This window comes from Neophocaena asiaeorientalis, unplaced genomic scaffold (assembly GCF_003031525.2).
Source record: "Neophocaena asiaeorientalis asiaeorientalis breed wild unplaced genomic scaffold, Neophocaena_asiaeorientalis_V1.1 scaffold487, whole genome shotgun sequence".
Classification (NCBI taxonomy): domain Eukaryota; kingdom Metazoa; phylum Chordata; class Mammalia; order Artiodactyla; family Phocoenidae; genus Neophocaena; species Neophocaena asiaeorientalis.
The window spans coordinates 453,917-474,148 of record NW_020173398.1 but is presented as its reverse complement, the minus strand read 5'-3'; the positions used below and the strand labels follow the sequence as shown (position 1 = coordinate 474,148).

The 20,232-nt window shown below is 39.8% G+C and overlaps 1 protein-coding gene across 11 annotated transcripts in view; it reads left to right on the top strand.

The window, feature by feature from the left end:
* FGD4 (FYVE, RhoGEF and PH domain containing 4) overlaps window positions 1–20,232 on the top strand; it is a 196,060-nt gene that overhangs the window by 99,747 nt on the left and 76,081 nt on the right. The gene's annotated exons all lie outside the window — the stretch shown is intronic.

Genomic DNA, 20,232 nt, shown 5'->3' with positions numbered 1-20,232 from the left:
AGGCAAGTCTTCATAGTTACCAAGATTCTCTTCCTTGTGGTGTCACTTCTGGGAAGCTGAGGCTCCCTCCCCCAGCTAGAAGGCCTTGACTGGCTCTGTTCCCAGGTTCCAGTAGTTGCTAGAGATTGAGTAGCCCAGCCCATGTCTGCCTTGACTCCCTCCATTATCCAGGAAGAAGCCTCAGTTCCTTCGCAGGGGTTCTAAGTTCAAGGTTTGTGTGATCTCCCCAAGGTTTGTGTGTTGTGTGGTTTTTTTCGGTACGCGGACCTCACTGCTGTGGCCTCTCCAGTTGCGGAGCACAGGCTCCGGACGCGCAGGCCCAGCAGCCATGGCCCACGGGCCCAGCTGCCCCGCGGCACGCGGGATCCTCCCGGACCGGGGCACGAACCCGTGTCCCCTGCATCGGCAGGCGGACCCCCAACCACCGCGCCACCAGGGAAGCCCCTAAATATGAAACTTTTTTAAAAAGCTGCAAAAGGGATGAATTCACTCTCCGTTAGTGAGTTCTCTCTTTCCCTAGAACAATTCTGTCCCTTCTCATTCCACCTTTAAATAGTTAGGGATGATTGGAGAGAAGTAGTATTCCTTCCTGAAAGGCAGCCTCAATTGGAGAGAGAAGTACTACTCGAATTTTCTGCTCTAACGGACAACTCCCTATAGTGAGTGGCCACTACAATAATGTAGGCTTTAGAAGTTCCTTTTACGGTTTTTAAACTGAAAAGACAGTAATGTAGCACTTCCTGCCCACACTACTGGGTCATTTTATTGCTATTAAGTTGTCCAAGAAAATTTGTAAATATGTGCATTTAGTGTACATGTTATTTGTAAACATTTTATCTTTTTTTATGACTTGAAGAAACTTTCCTTTTTAAAACTTATGCTTGTAGACAAACTCACGTAAAAATTGAAGAGAAAAATGGAATGTGAGGAATGACTCAGTGGGAAGTATTCTTAAGTCTTTGCAGGGATGATAACATGGTCTTCAGTTGATATTCATCCAAAGTATAGGTAAATTAAATTTTAATTCAAGATTAAGATTTAAACTTGAACAGTTTTCCTTAGACACTGGAATATACCATTCATTCAAAAAATAAAAAGGCCTTTTCCTAGGTGGTTATAGACTTATCCATCCCTACCACCTTTCTGATCTACCCTCTGGTAGTCATCTTTACTCTCTGGGCTATTTCTTATATATAAAATAGGAAGCTAATTTTTATTGGTCTGAAATATATTTGTAAGGTCTTCACCCTCATTTAAATATGTTCTCAAACTTATTTCCTCCCACAATCCCTGTTAAGCCCTGTTTAGATCAGATCCTTCTAAGGGTTTTTCCTCTGCTAATTGACCCAGGGTCTGTAGTTGGTCGGTCATATATTGAAGCAGACCAAAGGAAAGCGCCTCTGAGAAGAAAAATAATGTTAGTCATGGAAGCTGGTCATTCTACATGATGGTTATATTAAAACTTGGCCTGGAGAAAACCTCTCTTTCTCCTCTTAAAAAAACCACTAAGCCATTGTAGCCTGCTCGTCTCCATGTCATAATATAGCAACAGTTATTTCTTATGCTCCGACCAAAAGCCTTAGATTTCCTGAAACTTTTTTCTCTTACCAGTCTGCCAATCCAGTCTGTCAATCAGTCCTGCTTTGAAAAATATCAAACTAAGCATGTCTTAATGCCTCCATTGCTACTACCCTGGTTCAGTTCACACTCAACTTTTCCTTGGATTATTCCAGTACCTTCCTATCCACCTTTGGCCTCTTGAGGTCTGTTCTCCACGAAGCAGCCTGAGTGCTCCTTTAAAAATGGAAAACAGAGGGCTTCCCTGGTGGCGCAGTGGTTGGGAGTCCGCCTGCTGATGCGGGGGATGCGAGTTTGTGTCCCGGCCCGGGAGGATCCCATGTGCCTCGGAGCGGCTGGGCCCATGAGCCGTGGCCCCTGAGCCTGTACGTCTGGAGCCTGTGCTCCGCGGCAGGAGAGGCCGCAACGGTGGGAGGCCCGTATACTGCAAAAAAAAAAAAAGGAAAACAGAAATTGTCTCTCCCCTGTTCGGAACCTTTCAGTGGATTCCCATCTCTCTCAGAGGAAAAGCCTGTGTCCGCTCAGTGACGTGCAAGGCCCTGCGTGTCCTGATGCCAGCCTCTACCCTGTTAATTCTCTGACCTCAATGTGTTCCCTGCTCATTCTGATCTGTCCATGAAGTCTGAGAGGCCAAGTTGATCCCAATTATAAAGAACTGAGACAAAGTTCTGGGGGTGCGCTGGGCATGGGTAATGAAGATGCAGCCTGTGGAGGGCTCCATAATTGGTTTTGTGTTACGGGGTTGTGTTGAGAGAGGAAGTAGATGGGAGACGTTTCTGAGTGGGAGACCAAGAAATTTGGGGAATAGTTTGCATGGAGAAAATTGTGGCAAGATGAAGAGAAAATATTTAAGATATTTTGTTCTGGTCTAAGGGTATACTCCCTCCCTTTTTTGTTTTTCTTTTTTTTCCCCTCCTGTGTTTAAAACATTTAATTCTTTGAAACTCTCCTGTTATGAGGATGATAGGGAAAGAAAGGAAACAGAATAAAATGTAACAATCTAGAAATGTTTCCTCTTTAACAGTTCTTGTGAAACTTGATTTCAAAGGGTAGGAAATCAGTAAAAGCAGTAACTACATGACAAATGTCATAGTATAGGTACAAAATGCGTGTTTGGAGAACAGAAAAAGAGGAGCAACTGACTGTTTATTTGACTCAAGGAAACTTCCTCAAAAAGGTGACATTGGAACTAGATTAATGTGTTTAAAGATACCTTACTGAGCTAAGGGAACCAACATATGCAAAACCATACAGGCATGAAAAGAGTATAATGTGTTACAGGAACCGCAAAGATCAGAATGTGGCTAGAGCGTTAGGGGTGCATGGCTGTGAGAAGATAGATATGAAGCATTTACAGGCTGATGGCTGATGGTAAAGGGTCCTGTATGGAAATTAGAGTTTTCCCTACGGATCTTGCAGTCCCATTAAAGGATTTTAAGCAAGGGAGTAATAAGATTGGTTTCATCATTCAGTGAATAAAACAAACTTTTTCTTTGTAGGATCAGTCATGTTAGACATAACTAAACATGAGTTATGTAATGCAGTTTTAAAACTCAGAATTAGAAAAATGGTTATATTTGATAAATTGGATTATTTTTCTTCCTAATTTCCTTCCTCTGTCAGCCAAAAAATATATATAGGAAATAAACGATAAGCTAGATCAGTATTTGCTTTTTAAGTTTTGCATGACTTGAAACAATCCCCTACACTGTTAGAAGCTAAACACAAATGCTATTGTGCTCCTGGTCTAGAAATGTAGCCAGGGGAAAAATATGTGGCCTGCTGGTCTGATTACACAGCAACGAGTAAGGAAAGCAAATATCCATGTAAGCTGTTAAATATTAAATTTTAGTAAAATGAGATTTATATTAATGTTTGTCTTAAAAGAATATCAAAATAAAAAGGAGAGTTGGGATAGATTAGAGATTGTCACCAAGCCCTTTTTCTAAAACCACCTACCTTGTCAGATTTTTTAAAAACTACCAATAATCAAGGTCTGCATCTACCTGTGAACTGTGCCTAAGCAATGATACTAGAGCAGTAAAAATTTCTCTAATTTATGAGGAACTTAAGTAACTTTCTCATGGTCACAAAGTAAATAATCATGTCAAAATTTTGACCTTTCAACCTCTAGTTTTCCTAATCCACCCTGTTTTCTCCTGATGGGGGTGGGGAGGGGGGGGGCATGCACTTCCCAGATAAACATAGCCTTTCTTCCCAAGCCTGGCTGATCTGGGCCTTGGACTACAGTGATAGGATTGGTGCATTTGAAATAGCAGTTCAGGTTGAAGGACTGGCTGGCCCTAAAGAGATTTTCCTACTCGGTAGAGTTCATTTTATCCATTACTACCATGAAGCCAAATTAGGTTTGAATAATGAATGAACTGTGTCAAAAACTGCAAAACAAAGTGGGCTGAGAAGCAGAACTCAGCCAGTAATTTTAAACAGGCAACGTGAAGTAGGCAGGAGCTCATAGAACTTAAGTTTATAGAGAGCGTTAAGCTAGAATGTTTTGGCCATTGGGAACCAGGTTTAGAGAAATCAAGTTCAGAAAAATAAACCAGAAAAGCAGATACAAAATTACTGAAAATCGAGCTAAGTCAGGAAGGATTTGCTTATGAAAAGGGTGTATTTTTCCCTTTGTGATGAGAAATAGTAGTCCATTCTTGGTTGCTGTGATTGACATTATGAAAAACAATTCTATGTGGTTTTAACAACATCCTTGTCAAACCTTATGAAACATTTTGGCCAGTTTGATTTTCTTCTTCTCTCTGGACCTGCAGATAAATTTACTGTGAATAAATGGAAAATAGTTTGGCAGTGGGTAAAAGGAAGAGGAAAAGCCAAGATTCTGGTTAATTTATAAACCAGACATCTTGAATAAATGAGTTGGCTATAGCTGTTAGGAGAAAAACTAACTTTTGCCCTTCAAGTTCATTTCTTACATCTGTTTTTATTTCTTTCAGAGTTTATAAAGGCAATAAAATTTTTAATTTTATTGTTTTCAGAAGTGTCTTCTTTCAAAGCAAAGCTTGCCATACTCTCCATCGGCCAGAAATAACCTCTCTTTTGAATTCTCAAGGTTCCTAATTAGTAGCTTTTCATATGAACCAGGGGATGTCTATTTTTTTTTCAGTAGTAGATTCTAAAATCAGATAACTTTATCAACCAGATGTTGGAAATCTGTTTTATATGGCTGCTACTGAAAATACTAATTTGATCCAAGCCTGTTACCAGGATACCAGGAATGGTGGTTCTCAATCTCAACTGCACATTGGAATCCCCTGGGAAGCTTTAAAACACACTGATACCTGGGTCCCACTCCCTAGAGATAGTGATTTCATTGGCTTGGGTTTCAGCCCAGGTATTTATAGTTTTCTTTTTTAAAGCTCCACAGGTGATTCATGGTTGAGCAGCACTGACCAAGGAGCATGACCGGTTGGCTTATTTGTTCACATGCAGTAGGTAGCTGGGGAAGATAGTTCTTGTGAAAAATATTTGGAAGACAAAAGAATCACTAGCATGCTAGGCATGTGGGACTTAGACCAATAACAAACTAAAGATTATACCCTATAACATTGTTAATTTACCAAATACATCCCAGAGTCATCTGTAACTCCAACTGTGCTAGATCAATTGTGCTATGATGCTGCCAGTGAGTTCCCTGAAACCTAGAGGGTTTTCCTTGCCCAAGGTCACATTGCTAGCTGGGGACAGAACCAAGATTGATTCTGGAAAATTAAAGTACAAATGTATTATAACATAGTGCTATAATAATAGTGTGATAACATTGTATCATTTATAGTACTAATCCATGGTTTGTTGCCTTGATTATTTAGGTCAGGGTCTGCAAACCTTTTCTGTAAAGGGCCAGATGATAAATATTTTAGGCTTTGTGGGCCATATGATTTCTGTTGTAACTACTTAACTGCCAACCTAGCGAAAAACATCATATGCAGTATGTACAAGAACAAATGTGGCTGTATTCCAATAAAACTTCATTAACAAAAATAAGTGGTGGACCAGATTTGGCCTGTTAACTGTGGATTGTAGATCTCTGAGGGACTCACAGGCTGTAGTTTGCAGTTCCCTGATTGAAGGGCATTCTAATCTTCCTACTTGAAAGCAGGTTGAAGATCTTACTGATCCTATACAGTGCCTGGCACTGATTCTGTTAACTGATTCTTGCAAGGTGCTAAATATTTTTCTTCATTTCCTTCATTTTAATTGAAGTATAGTTGAAGTACAATATTATATAAGTTATAGGTGTACAATATAGTGATTTGCAGTTTTTAAAGATTATACTCCATTTATAGTTATAAGATATTGGCTATATTCCCCATATTGTACAGTTTAGCAAGGTGCTAAATAAATGCTTACTGAATTAATGCATACATGCAACTTTTAACTTTTTTACTTTTATCTCCAGCCTACTCTTATAACCAGTCTTCGGGTAGGAGAAAAGTTGGCACATATTCCAGCTATGAAGAAGAAACGCACTTTAGTTCTTTGAGGTCTGTGGCAGGTTGTAATTGCTGGGTTTAGTAGAATTTTTGAAAGGAATAGAGGCCTGATTCCCTGAGGACATTTATTATTATCCTAATTTCTTAGAGTAGATTCTAAGACTTTATTTAAAAACTCAAAATATTTCTTAAACTTGGTTTTGTGACAACTAGCGGGTCATTAACAATTTAAAGAGTATGTTTAGTTTCTCAAAACAATTTCAATTCATTTGGATTTAAGATCACTACAGTGTATCTGGTGAGCGGAGTCTTTGGCCAAGCAGAGCAAATACTGATGAGTCCTCACAGCCCCAGAAATACTGGAAATACAGCCCCAGATCATGAGCTCATTTCCAGTGCAAAATACAAACAAGCCTGACAATAGGGCCATCAGTTGTAGTGGAAAGAGCACTGACCTTGGAATCAAAAACCTGGTGTGACTCTTGGATTTACCACTATTTACCAACCTTACTTTCTTCAACTATAATATGCAGATATCTGTCCTACATACCTTTTATGGATGCTGAAGGTGAAATATGGTATGACATGTGAAAGTGCCTCATGGGGTCTTTCTGACCTCTCCTTGAAGAGGTCCAGGTCAGGTCTAGCAGAAGCGACAGCCGTGTAGCCAAGAGCTAAGTAGGACTAGACTAGCATGGAGTGAACCTAAGGGACTATGCCTGTTAGTTCCCAGAGGGAACGTCTTAGAGTCTGTAATGGAGAGACTCATCCTAGAGCAAAGAGATCAGAAATTGGAAGAACTGAAGAGCAAGTGAGGAGGAAGTTCAAAGCTGGAGGAGGCAAGGAAGTCTGGGACGCTGTTTAGTGACTCCAGATAAGATTCCCATTCTTATCTCATACTTCTTTTTTAATCTCGTATGATTTTTTTTTAATGTCTTGGATATTTGGAAGCTCCTGGCTGCATAGTGTTTGCTGAAATAGAGGCACAGAGTCATGGCAGATAGCTATACTATAACAGAGATGTAATCACTTTGTTACCTGCTGAGTGAAAGCCAAAGGATTATGAGCTAGGGTCCCAGCCCCGAAGGTACTTACAAACTATATGTAGATATGACATCTAACACCAGCCTAGTCACTTAACACCACCTCAGTTGACTCATCTTTATAATGGACATTAAAATGCCTACCTTACTTTATCCTATCATAGGATTCTTGAGAGGAACAAATGAAATAATGCATATAAAGTACTTCACGTACCTCATACTTGGCTCAGAATAAACAATATTGTTCAGTTTTATTACTACCATTATTACTACTAGTAGTAAGAACAGTACTAGCATTTGCAAGCATACTGGTTGTATATTGTGTATGTTTTAAAGCACTATGAAATCCCAAGTTATGATGGTTAATTTTTTTGTGACATTCAGGATAGATATTTGTGTGTGTGTGTTACTGAAGGACATCTTAGCATCAGTGCATGCCTGTCTGAAGCTATGCATTGCACTGCATTTATATAAACTACTCTTGATGTCTAGAAAACAAATCAGTTAAGAAAAGGCTATTTTGAAAAATTGTTTTTTTCAGGGAGCACAGTCTGTCCTAATACCCTGTTGTATGTGGGTTATAAGTCTTTAGGAAGAAGTCAAGCTTCTTATAAAATGTTTTGCCTGATCTTGGGGTTTAAACACACAGAGAAGTCACAGAACAAAGGAACAGTTGTATCTGCTTGCCACTCTCCCAATTAAAGGCCAGTGATGTCCTTTTTTTTTTTAATAAATTTGTTTATTTATTTATTTATTACTGAGTTGGGTCTTTGTTGCTGCCCGTGGGCTTTCTCTAGTTGCAGCGAGTGGGGGCTACTCTTTGTTGCAGCGCACAGACCTTTCATTGCAGTGGCCTCTCCTGTTGCGGAGCACAGGCTCTAGGCACGCAGGCTTCAGTATTGCAGTACGCGGGCTCAATAGTTGTGGAGTGCGGGCTCCAGAGTGTAGGCTCAGTAGTTGTGGCACACGGGCCTAGCTGCTCCGCAGCATGTGTGATCCTCCTGGACCAGGGCTTGAACCCGTGTCCCCTGCACTGGTAGGCGGACTCCCAACCCCTGAGCCACCAGGGAAGCCCCAGTGATGTACTTTTATATTCAGAGGTCTTATGATACTTGTCTCAATGAAATGAAACTGCCTGCATTATTCTACACATTACTGTTCTCTGCATTGTTAATTATTATAATACTTTACATCCTGTTTTATAACCACTTTAAGAAAAGAAAAAGTCCCTTCGGAGATTTTTTTGTGTTTACTAAATTACATGTGTTTGTCTGCTAGGCTGTGGGATTATGCATGTGAGAGGAAGAGGGAGGTGGAGAGAATGGAGAGGAAGTATAGACTGGCAGGATTACAGAATGTAATTTCATCTGATTTTTTAAGCTGAGCGCTGCTCCAGTTTTAGACTCCATGTGCAGGACTCAAGCATCCTGGGTCTGCCCCTAATGCTGCTTTTGTGGTCAGCACATTATGGGATTGGGCAGCATTGAAGCTGGGGACAGCAGGGTCATGTCTAAAAAGCCAAGGCCGGGTTGGAGTTTCAGTTCATAATTTGAGAGTCACAGTCATGAGGGCAGCCAAGATGATTATCGGGAAGTCAGGAGCAGTAGAGATGGGAAAGTATGGGAAGTAGCCCAAGCAACAGTTGTTAGAAGGGGAGGAGTCCCTGGGGCAACTTGTCCCAAAATGTGTTCCATGCTCCATGGGATGTTAATTTGTAATAAATGGTGGAAAGGTTTCATGGATGTATAGTGGGTTCAAAGTTAAATAGGTTTTTGTTTTTGTTTTTTACTGTAGTGCTCTGCATTGGCCTCTAGTATGCCCACTGGCATCATGAGTCTACAAGATAAAACTGTCAAATTTGGCAGGTCACAGACACTTCATATAGAATCATGGTTGGTTGGTTGGTTGTGGTGGGGTGGTGGAGGGGGGAATTGTGGAATCCTGTTCACAGAACACACTTTGGGGAAAGTTGTCCTAGCACATGTGACACCTGCTGTGAAGACTCCTGTGACTTTTCACCTGGGCTCTTTTTTTTTTTACATCTTTATTGGAGTATAATTGCTTTACAATGGTGTGTTAGTTTATGCTTTATAACAAAGTGAATCAGTTATACATATACATATGTTCCCATATCTCTTCCCTCTTGCGTCTCCCACCCTCCCACCCTCCCTATCCCACCCCTCTAGGTGGTCACCAAGCACCGAGCTGATCTCCCTGTGCTATGCAGCTGCTTCCCACTAGCTATCTATTTTACGTTTTCACCTGGGCTCTTTAATGGACTGCTGAGCCCTGTGGAGTCCTGAAGGAACCCACAAACACCCAGAAACCTGTCCGTGCTCTCAATAAGTGCCTTTTCCCTCCCTCCAGGGAAACTGATATTTGTTAGTGTTATTAATAAAATTAAGGAAATCAGTTCTTCTTATAGAAGAAAAGACAGGTGATTTAACCCATAATTACTGAGACCAACAACAAAATGGGTCAGAGTCTCTTACAGCTGGCCCTGCATGGGGCAAATAGGCTTTCCCCCCCTCCCTTAATAGTCAATAAAATGATATTTTAAAGAAAATATCAAAGGGAATATGTCCAAAAACTTTAACAAGGAGATTGGAAAATGAGGCAAGTGGAGCGTTAAGATTGGCCAAACCTAATGAATATCAGGGCAGACCGTTCATCCTGAACAGTCTCACAGGCTCCTAAAATATCTCACACAAAACTCAAAACTCTATTCTTCTTGCATTCTTTTTTTTTTTTTTTTTTTTTGGCTGCGTTGGGTTTTCGTTGCTGTGCGTGGGCTTTCTCTACTTGTGGTGAGCAGGGGCCACTCCGTTGCGGTGCGGTGGCTTCTCTTGTTGCAGAGCATGGGCTCTAAGCTCCTGGGCTTCAGTAGTTGTGGCACGTGGGCTCTAGAGCGCAGGCTCAGTAGTTGTGGCACACAGGCTTAGTTGCTCCGCGGCATGTGGGATCTTCCCAGACCAGGGCTTGAACCCGTGTCTCCTGCATTAGCAGGTGGATTCTTAACCACTGTGCCATCAGGGAAGCCCCATCTTCTTGCATTCTTAAAGTGAAAGGCACTGTTTCCCTGTCTTGTTAGTCAGAAGCCTAAGTAAGTGTTATCCTTTCCTCCTCTTTGTCCCTTCCTTCTTAAGCCAGTCCCTTACTGATTCTTTCCTCAGTAAGCCTCAGATCCATTCCTCTCCTCTTCACCCTCTGCCATTGCTGATAGGGTGAATAGTGCAGTTGCTTCCTAGTTGCAGTTAACAAGGGGTTGGGGGCAGGGGGACTGACACCTATGGAATTGTGCATATCTCTAGGAATTACCTGAGGGTAAGAATTATGTCTTATTTGTCCTCCTGTCCCCAGTAATTAGCAGAGTACCTGGCACTTTTAATTAGGGAGTTATCACTCAGTACATGTAAGGAGGAACAAAAAGAAAAAAAGAAAGAATAGAATAAAGTAGAAGCTTGATAAGTTTTCTTACTTATTTTGCAGTTGATCACTGGATATTCTCAGAGCTTACAAAAACAGTTTGTACTTTGGAAGCATAAAGATGAGAGCTATTAAATACTGAGTTTAAGTGGTCATAAGCACTTAAATGTGCTTTTCAGAAAATGATTAATTGTTTAAAAACCAGCAATTGTGCCTCATATTAAATGAAGAAATGTCAAATAGGAAAAATGAAGAAAGTTATGGAATCCAGGACACATATTTACAATCATGGTAAAGGGTGAAGAATAATTATTAAATTGTTTGGGATTAAAATGGTCTGTAGTAAATTCTACTCCACGTCAAATGTCAGGCATTAGGGAATTCCCTGGTGGTCCAGTGGTTAGGACCCTGCGCTTTCACTGCTGAGGACTCGGGTTCAGTCCCTGGTCAGGAAACTAAGATCCCACAAGCCGCGCAGGGCAGCCAAAAAAAAAAGTCAGACATCACATTGTCATTACTAATACTGTTACCATGTTTAATGCACCAGGCCACATATTTGTAAATAATTCATTATTGTATTAACTTGCAAAAGAGTCATTAATTGGCCGGAATTTATCCAAAATGACCTATTGGGAATCCCTGAAAGTAGCAGAGGCACTGAAGCAAATGGCAGCTGCTAAGAGAGTAAACCAGCGTGAGCAAGTGCTGGGTGGTAGTAAATCATAATTTAGGCAGTGGTAAGGGCAAATATAAGCAGATAGGGCGGGCACAGAAGGAGGCAAAAGGTAGGGTTCTTAAGAGGCTGGAGGGAGGAAAGAGTAAAGATCTGGTCCCCTGATCCACTACCCTGGCATTATACAGCATTGGGCATTATACAGCATTGCGTATTATACAAGTTGTAACAGTAATAGCAAGTAGTTATATAGCAATTACCGTGTGCCAGCTACTGCTCTAGTACTTTCACTAGAATTAATTAAATCATAATCCTCACAACAGCCTTATGAGAGGGGTACTGTTATGAATCCTATGAATTCTCATTTACAGATCAGGAAATTGAAGTAAGTCAATCAGCTATTAAACGGTGAAGCCAGGATTTGAATTTAGGCAATTAGAGTTATATTACTGACATGCCCTGAAGAATGTTTATATTGCCCTAAGGATATATTTAGTATATACAATTACTAGTACAACTGACCTGGAAACAGCCAAGTGTTACGCTTCTGGGGATCAAGGAAAGCTGCCTAGGCGTGCATATGCGCAGCATCTGAACTGACTCCCCTCCCCCCGACATTTATTTATGTATGTATGTATGTATGTATGTATGTATGTATGTATGTATGTATTTGGCTGTGTTGGGTCTTCGTTGCTGTGTGTGGGCTTTCTCTAGTTGTGGCGAACGGGGGCTACTCTTCATCACGGTGCATGGGCTTCTCACTGCAGTGGCTCCTCTTGTTGCAGAGCACAGGCTCTAGGCACTCAGGCTTTCAGTAGTTGTGGCTCACGGGCTCTAGAGTGCAGGTTCAGTAGTTGTGGCACGTGGGCTTAGTTTCTCCATGGCACGTGGGATCCTCCTGGACCAGGGATTGAACCCATGTCCCCTGCATTGGCAGGTGGATTCTTAACCACTGCACCACCAGGGAAGTCCCTGAGCTGACTTTTTGATACAGATGATCATATTGGGGAAATCTAACACCAGTTAGCAGGCCTGTATGCACATTAATATACTTAGAGATCTTTTATAGTATGTATGTTCATAGATTTCAAAACTTAAAACTGTTATGAACCTTAGGCTCTGGCAAAAAGTGTGATGACTTCAAAACAGCACTTACTTGATTACATGGATGGGCAGCTTCTCAGGGATATTTCTCATTGTCAGTACAGCAGTAATGCAGGTTCTTTTGACAAATCTAGGGCCCAGTTTCTTCCACTTGGTTATAAAAAAGAAGGAACCAAGAAATGGGTGTTATTATAAATTGGCATCAGTTTATCGGGTAAAGCACAGCAGGCTATGAACCTCTCCAACTCAGATGGTGTCAACTAGAACCGCCCTTTGCAAGCAGGCAGAAGGAGCAGCATGTAATTGATTGTGGTTTCTCTTTACTCCCACCTTCCCCTCTGGTCATGGCTGCAGGCATAGAGTAATATTTTGTGCTTTAAATGGCAAGAACTTTTCTGTAATCTTGACCAACATTCTTAGTTAACTATAGCCGAAAGGGGAATCTCCATCGGTGTATAGTTGGGGGTGGAAGAGCTGCCGCCAGCTCCCTTCCCTACGCAGGGGTATGCAGAGGAAGTTTGGTCTCTACCTAAAATAACACCATGCCAAGGCGCAGCAAAACGCACTGACCAACCAGGCCCAGCACCAACCCAGAAGGCATCGTGGAATGTGCACTTTCAACACTTTCTATGCAGGGACTCATGGCACCTAATGAATGGTCACTCTGAAAGTGGGGAGCAGGGATTCAGACCCCTAGAACCCATGGTTGAATTGTAGTGATATACATAGTCTGCTATACATACATGTATTAATACATAACACGTACTATGGCTGTGGGCCTCATCTGTGAGCTCCTACTCAAAACTGGAATTTTGACAGTCTTAGTGAGATGTGTTTCAGTTCATCTAATAGATTTTACCTTTGAAAGGATCAGTCACAATAGAATTGTTCAGTCACAGTAGCATTCTTTAGAAATTTTACTATCCTTTTTTTTGAGTAGCAAAAATTTCAATAAAATTATGGAGCATGTTTCAGGAAAGTAAAATATTTCTAGTTTAAAAACAAATGATTTTTGTGTTTTTAGAGGCTGCATTTATCTTATCTCATTACATATGTTGTTGCATATACCTTAGATACAATAGTAACAGTTGCCTTTTTACATATTTTATTTTATCATACGGCAATGGGACCTTTAAAAATAATATCTACAGTTACCTACCTTCAAGGCTTATTTTGAGTTCATATTACTTTTGAACTTCAAAGACCTAAAGCAATCTGCTTTTCCTGACAGTATAACTCTGTACTATACTATAAGTTTAGGTAGCATCAGATGCTGAGTCTGAAGCATTGGCAGCCATAGTGCATTTTAGTTAGTGACTCTAATAAATGTAAATAAAATTACAGATTATAATAAATAAAAATATTTCAGTCAGTTGCTGGGGTTTTTGGCTGCTACTTTTTTTTATCAAGACAAACATCTGGATAGTTCTACAATTCCAGATGTTTAGAAATCTGCTGGGTTGTGAGGAAGATTACTTGGGTAAAGTTTTTTGTTGTTTTTTTTTCCCCCACGATATTTAGAATTTGTGTATAAATAACCTAGAATGTTTAAAAATTTACCTAAGAATGGAAATGTTTGAAATTTTGTATAGATTAAGCTCTCAGACAGCTACATGTCTCCTTTATTGTTGGAATTTAGAAAGCACCTCTCATGAAATAGAAAATGAGAATGTAAGCAAATGAAGAGAAACTTTCCTGAAGTATCTAGAATTCATTTCTTCAACAATTATTTACTGAACCTCTACTTATGTGGCAGGTGGTATTCCTGAGATGTTCCCAGGGCTTACATTCTAACCAGGGGAGACAGACAATTAAGAAAATAAATAATGTAGTCTTTTAGAAGGTGGTAAGGGCTATGGGGTGGGGGGCGGGAAACCCTGTGAGTAACAGTAATACTAGATGGAGTGGTCAGGGTAGCCCATGTTGACAAGATGCAATTTGAGCCAAGATGTGAGGAGAAAGCAGTTATCTGGGGGAAGAGCATTCCAGCAGAAAACAGCTAGACCAAAGGCTGTAAAGCATGCTTGGCCCCTTGGAGGAATAGCAGGGAACCAGTATGACTAGCATGGAGTGAGCAAGGGAGCAATACTAGGCAATGAGGTCAGTGGCAAGGGGACTAAGGTCAGATCATGTAGAGCCTGTCAGCCACTGTGAAGAGTTGAGTTGTTAAACTGTGAGTGAAATGTGGAGCCATGGAAGAATTTTAAGCACAGGAGGGACATGATCTGACTTGGGTTTTAAAAGGGATCTCTGTGGCCTGTTTGAAAACGCATACAGAGGACAAGGGTAGGCACAGGGAGACCAGGTGGAAGGTCTTGCTGTAATCCAGTCAAAGATTGTGGTAATTTAGGCCAGAATAGTAGCTGAGCAGGTGGTAGTGGTAGACGGTAGAGTCAACAGAATTTCTTGATGTCTATCTACAGGATAGGCTGTAGAGTCTGAGAGAAGAGGAGAGGACTTTAGGACACTTCCAAGCTTTTTGTCCTAAGCACAGATGAGGTTGCCATTAACTGAGATGGAGAGGATGGTAAAGGCAGTTAATTTTGAGTGAGAGTTGGGAGACAAGGGTGTCAGATTTGGGTGTGAGTTAGTTCTTAGACATACTAGTAGAGATGCTAACTAGGCAATTGAATATGTTAGTATTTCTTTTTTTTTTAATTAAGCAAGGGATATGCTTTTTTACTTAAAATTTTTATGTTAAAAATGCATAATATAAAGTTTACTATCTTAACTTTTTTTTTTTTTTGGTACACGGGCCTCTCACTGTTGTGGCCTCTCCCATTGCGGAGCACAGGCTCCGGACGCGCAGGCTCAGCGGCCATGGCTCACGGGCCCAGCCACTCCGTGGCATGTGGGATCCTGCCGGACTGGGGCACGAACCTGCGTCCCCTGCATCGGCAGGCGGACTCTCAACCACTGCGCCACCAGGGAAGCCCCATCTTAACTATTTTAAGTGTACAGTTCATTGGCATTAAGTACATTCACATCGTTGTGCTACTGTGACAATCATCCATCCACAGAACTCTTTTGATCTTGTAAAACTTAACTTTTGTAAAACAATAACTTCATTCTCCTATCCCTCCAGTCCCTGGCAACCACTATTCTACTTTCTGTCTCCAATTTTGACTACTCTATGTACCTCATTTAAATGGAATCATAAGGTATTTGTGTTTCTCAACTGGCTTATCTCATTTAGCAGAATGGCCTCAAGGCCATCCATGTTATAGCATGTATCAGAATTTCCTTCCTTTTTAAGGCTGAATAATATTCCATTGTATGTATATGCCATATTTGTGTTTATCCATTCATCCGTCAACAGATACTTGGTTTGCTTCCACATCTTATCTATTATGAATAATGCTGCTATGAACGTTGGTGTACACATGTAAAGGATATACTTTTAAAAATAATTTGTAGGGCTTCCCTGGTGGTGCAGTGGTTGAGAGTCCGCCTGCCGATGCGGGGGACGCGGGTTCATGCCCCAGTCCGGGAGGATCCCACGTGCCACAGAGCAGCTGGGCCCATGAGCCATGGCCGCTGGGCCTGCCCGTCCGGAGCCTGTGCTCTGCAACAGGCGAGGCCACAGCAGTGAGAGGCCCGCGTACCGCAAAAACAAAAAACAAACAAAAAAATAATAATAATTTGTAGTTCATATACTTGGCGACTTTCATAGATTTTTCTCTTTTTTATATAAGTAATTAATAAGTACATTTTCATTATAAAAGATTTAAATGATATTGCTGTATAGACAGCAAAACATAAAAGTTCTCATTCATTTTCTCACCCTACCCCTGTCCCCTTGCCATATTACCTTACATTCATTTCAGTACAGTTATACACGTTTGTATGTATGTTATTTCTTTTTTTAAAGTGGGATCATATTGTACATATTTTTCTAGTTTTTTGTCTTTTATTTAATAATATCTTGGAAATCTTCCCAGTCTTATTTTTGTTTTTCTGTTTTTCACAGCTGCATATGTTGCATTGACTGTCCATATGCATATACTTTTACACACACAAGATTGTTTCTGTAGATTAGATTCCTAGAATTAGATTTTCTAGGTCCAAGGAAATTTCTTAAACTATCCATCATATTTTCTTCTTAATATCCTTTGTGGTTTGCTTATTATTTGGCAGGGTGGAGTGGATGTGGGTATGGATTTTATTATTGAGGTCTTGAAGTTTGGGAAACTGAAGTCGTTTTCTGAAATAAATTTCCTTGCTCAGGATTTGTTCCTCATTGACAAATGAGTTGTGAACCATGAGTTTTATAATTTTAATTGCTTTTTTAAAAAGTGCAATTGATCTTTTAATCCAGGCATTTTAAATAGCACATGGGAGATGTGACCCATATCCAGAACTGTGGGACAGGTGGGGAGACTTTGAAGGGATGATAGGAGAAGACTGTTGAAAAATGTCTTATAAATAGAATATTTTCCAGTGTAGAAACTTGTCAGACATCACCTTACTCAGTGACCAAGGTTAATACCACATGATAATCATGTTGGTATCATGCAGTGATGTAATGCAGTGAGATGGGTACATCACCTCTGTGATGTTCTTCCTCCAAACCTGTAAACCCAGTCTAATCATGAGAAAACATCAGAGAAACCCAGTTTGAGGGACATTCTACGAAATACTTACCAGTACTCTTCAGAACTGCCAGGGTCATGAAAGACGAGCAAAGACTCAGTAACTCTCACAGATTGGACAACTAAATGCAACATGATATCTTGGTTTGGATCCTGTGACAGAAAAAGAATGTTAGTGAAAAAAATGGTGAAATCTGAATGAAATCTGTGGCCTAGTATTGTACCAATATTAAATTTTTAGTTTTGATAACATACTGTAGTTACATAAGATGCTAACCTAAGAGCCTGGGCACAATTCTTATGTAAATCTAAGATTATTTCAAAAGATTGGTGTTTTTTTGTTTTTTGTTTTTCTTTTTTAAGTATCTCTTTCCTTCTGGACAATATACACCTAGGAAGATTGTTTCCCTTAGAAAACTACTCTGTGCTCTTAAATCAAGAGATCCTCTTGTCCTGAGGGGTGGAGTCCATGGAGATCTTCTGGGCTAGAGACTTGGTGCAGTTGGGAGAGATATTTGGTTGGGTGAGGCACTATAGACATGGCCATAAAGATGTGATCTGAGATCACGGATACCATGACAAGAGATCAGGCCTGAAGAATCAAGAAGTGAACGGACTTTGCTTTGGAGTAAATCCAACCTTAATTTGTGAACGAGCCATTCAAGAATAAGTTGGCAAAACGTTAACAACCCAACACAAAATTTTGCAAATAGCAGACAAAGTTACCCTAACCAGTCAGAGAGATTATCTGCCACTCACAAGTACTATGCAAAAGACACATAAATGAAAGTTAAGCCATAGTGGGAACCTCTCCAGTTGGAACAGGGAGGTTTATGCAGTCAAAGATGAGGCTGGATTAACTGAGAATATCTGAGGATACCCTGCAGTTACATCTGTCTAGGCAGTTCTTACAGGAGATATGACCCAGCAAGCATAAGACAGAGAAATGCAAAATGGTTAAGACCAGTACCTAAATAGATTACCAATCCTCAAGAAGAGACAGTAAATAGGACCCCTCTCCCTGTGCTAACATAATGTAACTGGTTGCATCTGTGCCCAGAGATACGTGTTTAATCACTCAACTGGTTCTTGGTAAATTGGAATCTGAAAGCCTCTATAATATAAAATTTCTTGAATAGGTAGACCATCTGGTTACAATTTTGGTTTCAAGTCCCTGTTATGCAACTGGTACCCAAATAAGGACTGTCTCCAAATGTGAATAGGCTGAGTCAGTCATAAGCAAAAAAAAGTATTCCTCTGTGTTGCTAATATCCAGGATGTTAAAAGATGATTTAATGAAATGGTGCTGCCTAATTTTAGTCAAACTTCCTTTACCATTATGTGTTTGACCTAGACCATGGTCAGCAAACTTTTCCTGTAAAGGACCAGATGGTAAATAATAGTAAAGACTTTGGGCTTTGCATGGTCTCTGTTGCATATTTGTCATTGCTTTTTTTTTTTTTAACAACCTTTTAAGAATGTGTTTTCTGTGTCTTTCACCATATTTTCATACCTTGTGATAATGGCTGAAGTTTGGAGATGGGTTTTAAATAATGATCTGAAATGAAGTTTCTGGCTGTGGATTTATTATCACTGGCAAAAGATATGTAATCATGACTTTAATGGATTCAAAAGAAAATAGATGTGTACTTGATCTCCTACTGCAGGCATTTCATCACATTCATCTGAGATGTTCTCTAATAAATATGATCTTGTAAACCCATCAGATCCTGCAAGCTTGCTATCCAGAAATTAAGTGCCTAGTTTTCAATTAAAAATTATTATTTATTCAAGACATGTTTTGTTTCTAAATAGGTTAATTATTAAAGTAGTTTCATCTTTTAATATGTTACAGTGGTGATCTATTTTTTAAATATTCAATTTAATTTGTTTTCTCATTTACCCCTTAGCTGCCCCCTTTTATAGTTTTGTTGCTATAAATCATCTCTAAAGCTGCATTCTTGCTTTCAGTGTCTCATTTTACTGTCAAGTTACAGTTTCTGCCTCTCAGTTGTAGTTGGGCTGTGGCTTTTCACTGTTTCTGCCCCAAGGCCATCCTTCACTAGACCCCAGCAGGTGGCCTTTCAGATACTAAGCCATTCTTGGGATCATTGTGGAACAAACATCCTAATGCCCCTAAAAGACTAAGTGGTTGGATGGTACACTGTGGATTTTAGGAATATGCTTTGCCTACTTCATGTGGTTTTTCTAAGAAGGTAGATAGGATCACACATTTAAAGACTGAGCTTTTATTTCTTCTGTTTATAATTTCTTCTGTTTATAATTTATAATATGCTGTCAAATGTTCCTTAAATCTTGCATTCAAGGCCTTTATTTGGCTAAACAATGCTTTATTTAGTTGGCAGCCCATTTTAGCAGAAGGGTGTCTGATGAAACTCATTTAATGTGTTTCAGCATTGGGTCTCTAATAACTTCTCAGACAATACTTGGAACTATTAATATCTTCTAAAATTTGTTTTACCTAGATATATTTTAAGGGGAGCGCAGAAAATAAAGCAGTATTTTAGTTTTTAATCAATATTACCCAATCAATTGAAGTAAAAGGGAATTTTTTTACTCAACAAAAAGTTGATTGGGTTTTATTAGCTTTTCTTGTTTTGAATAATTATTAAGGCCTTTTATCTCTAATAGTTCTCATTTTAAACAGTTGGATTCTGTAAAAATGTAACTGTTTCTTAGTCAAATGATAGTTTCTTAAATGGCATACTTTTATTTAACGATAGTGAATTTCCTGGTAGAAATTTTATTTTCTCCTAAACAGGGTCTAATCTGTTGTTAATATCACCATGTCAACTAGAAGAAAGGAAAATTTAGCATGCGTTTAAAGAGAAAACACTGGCTTATGATTTCTTTAAAAGTCTCTGAAATTCAGTATTTAACTTCTTATATCAGAAATTGAACTAAGAATTGATCTGTTCTCCATCTATGCTTCATGATGTATTTCAGTTTTTTAAAGCACTGCAGTGTTTCAAAGATTTTTGAGTTGTAACTAAATATGAATATTATCTACATACTCTCGTCATTCTTTTTTTTTTTTTTGAAAACATGGGTATTAATAATACGTTGATTTGGAGTCTGAGTAAGCTAGTGAAAGAGGGTCATGGTGTGTGTGTGTGATTTCTTCCTTTTTAATCAAGCCATTCTTCTAGAGTCTTTAGGTCAGCTGTCATGTTCGTGCTTTCCTGCTTTGTTCTTTTGAACCACTCAATGACTGGTGACTGACTGGATGCTGGAAAGGAACGCTTTTAACAGATTAGTGCTGGGGCCCTCTGGTCCTCTCCTTCACCTGCATCATAGCAGCTGCATTCTGCCCTTTCCATGGCCCTAGAAGA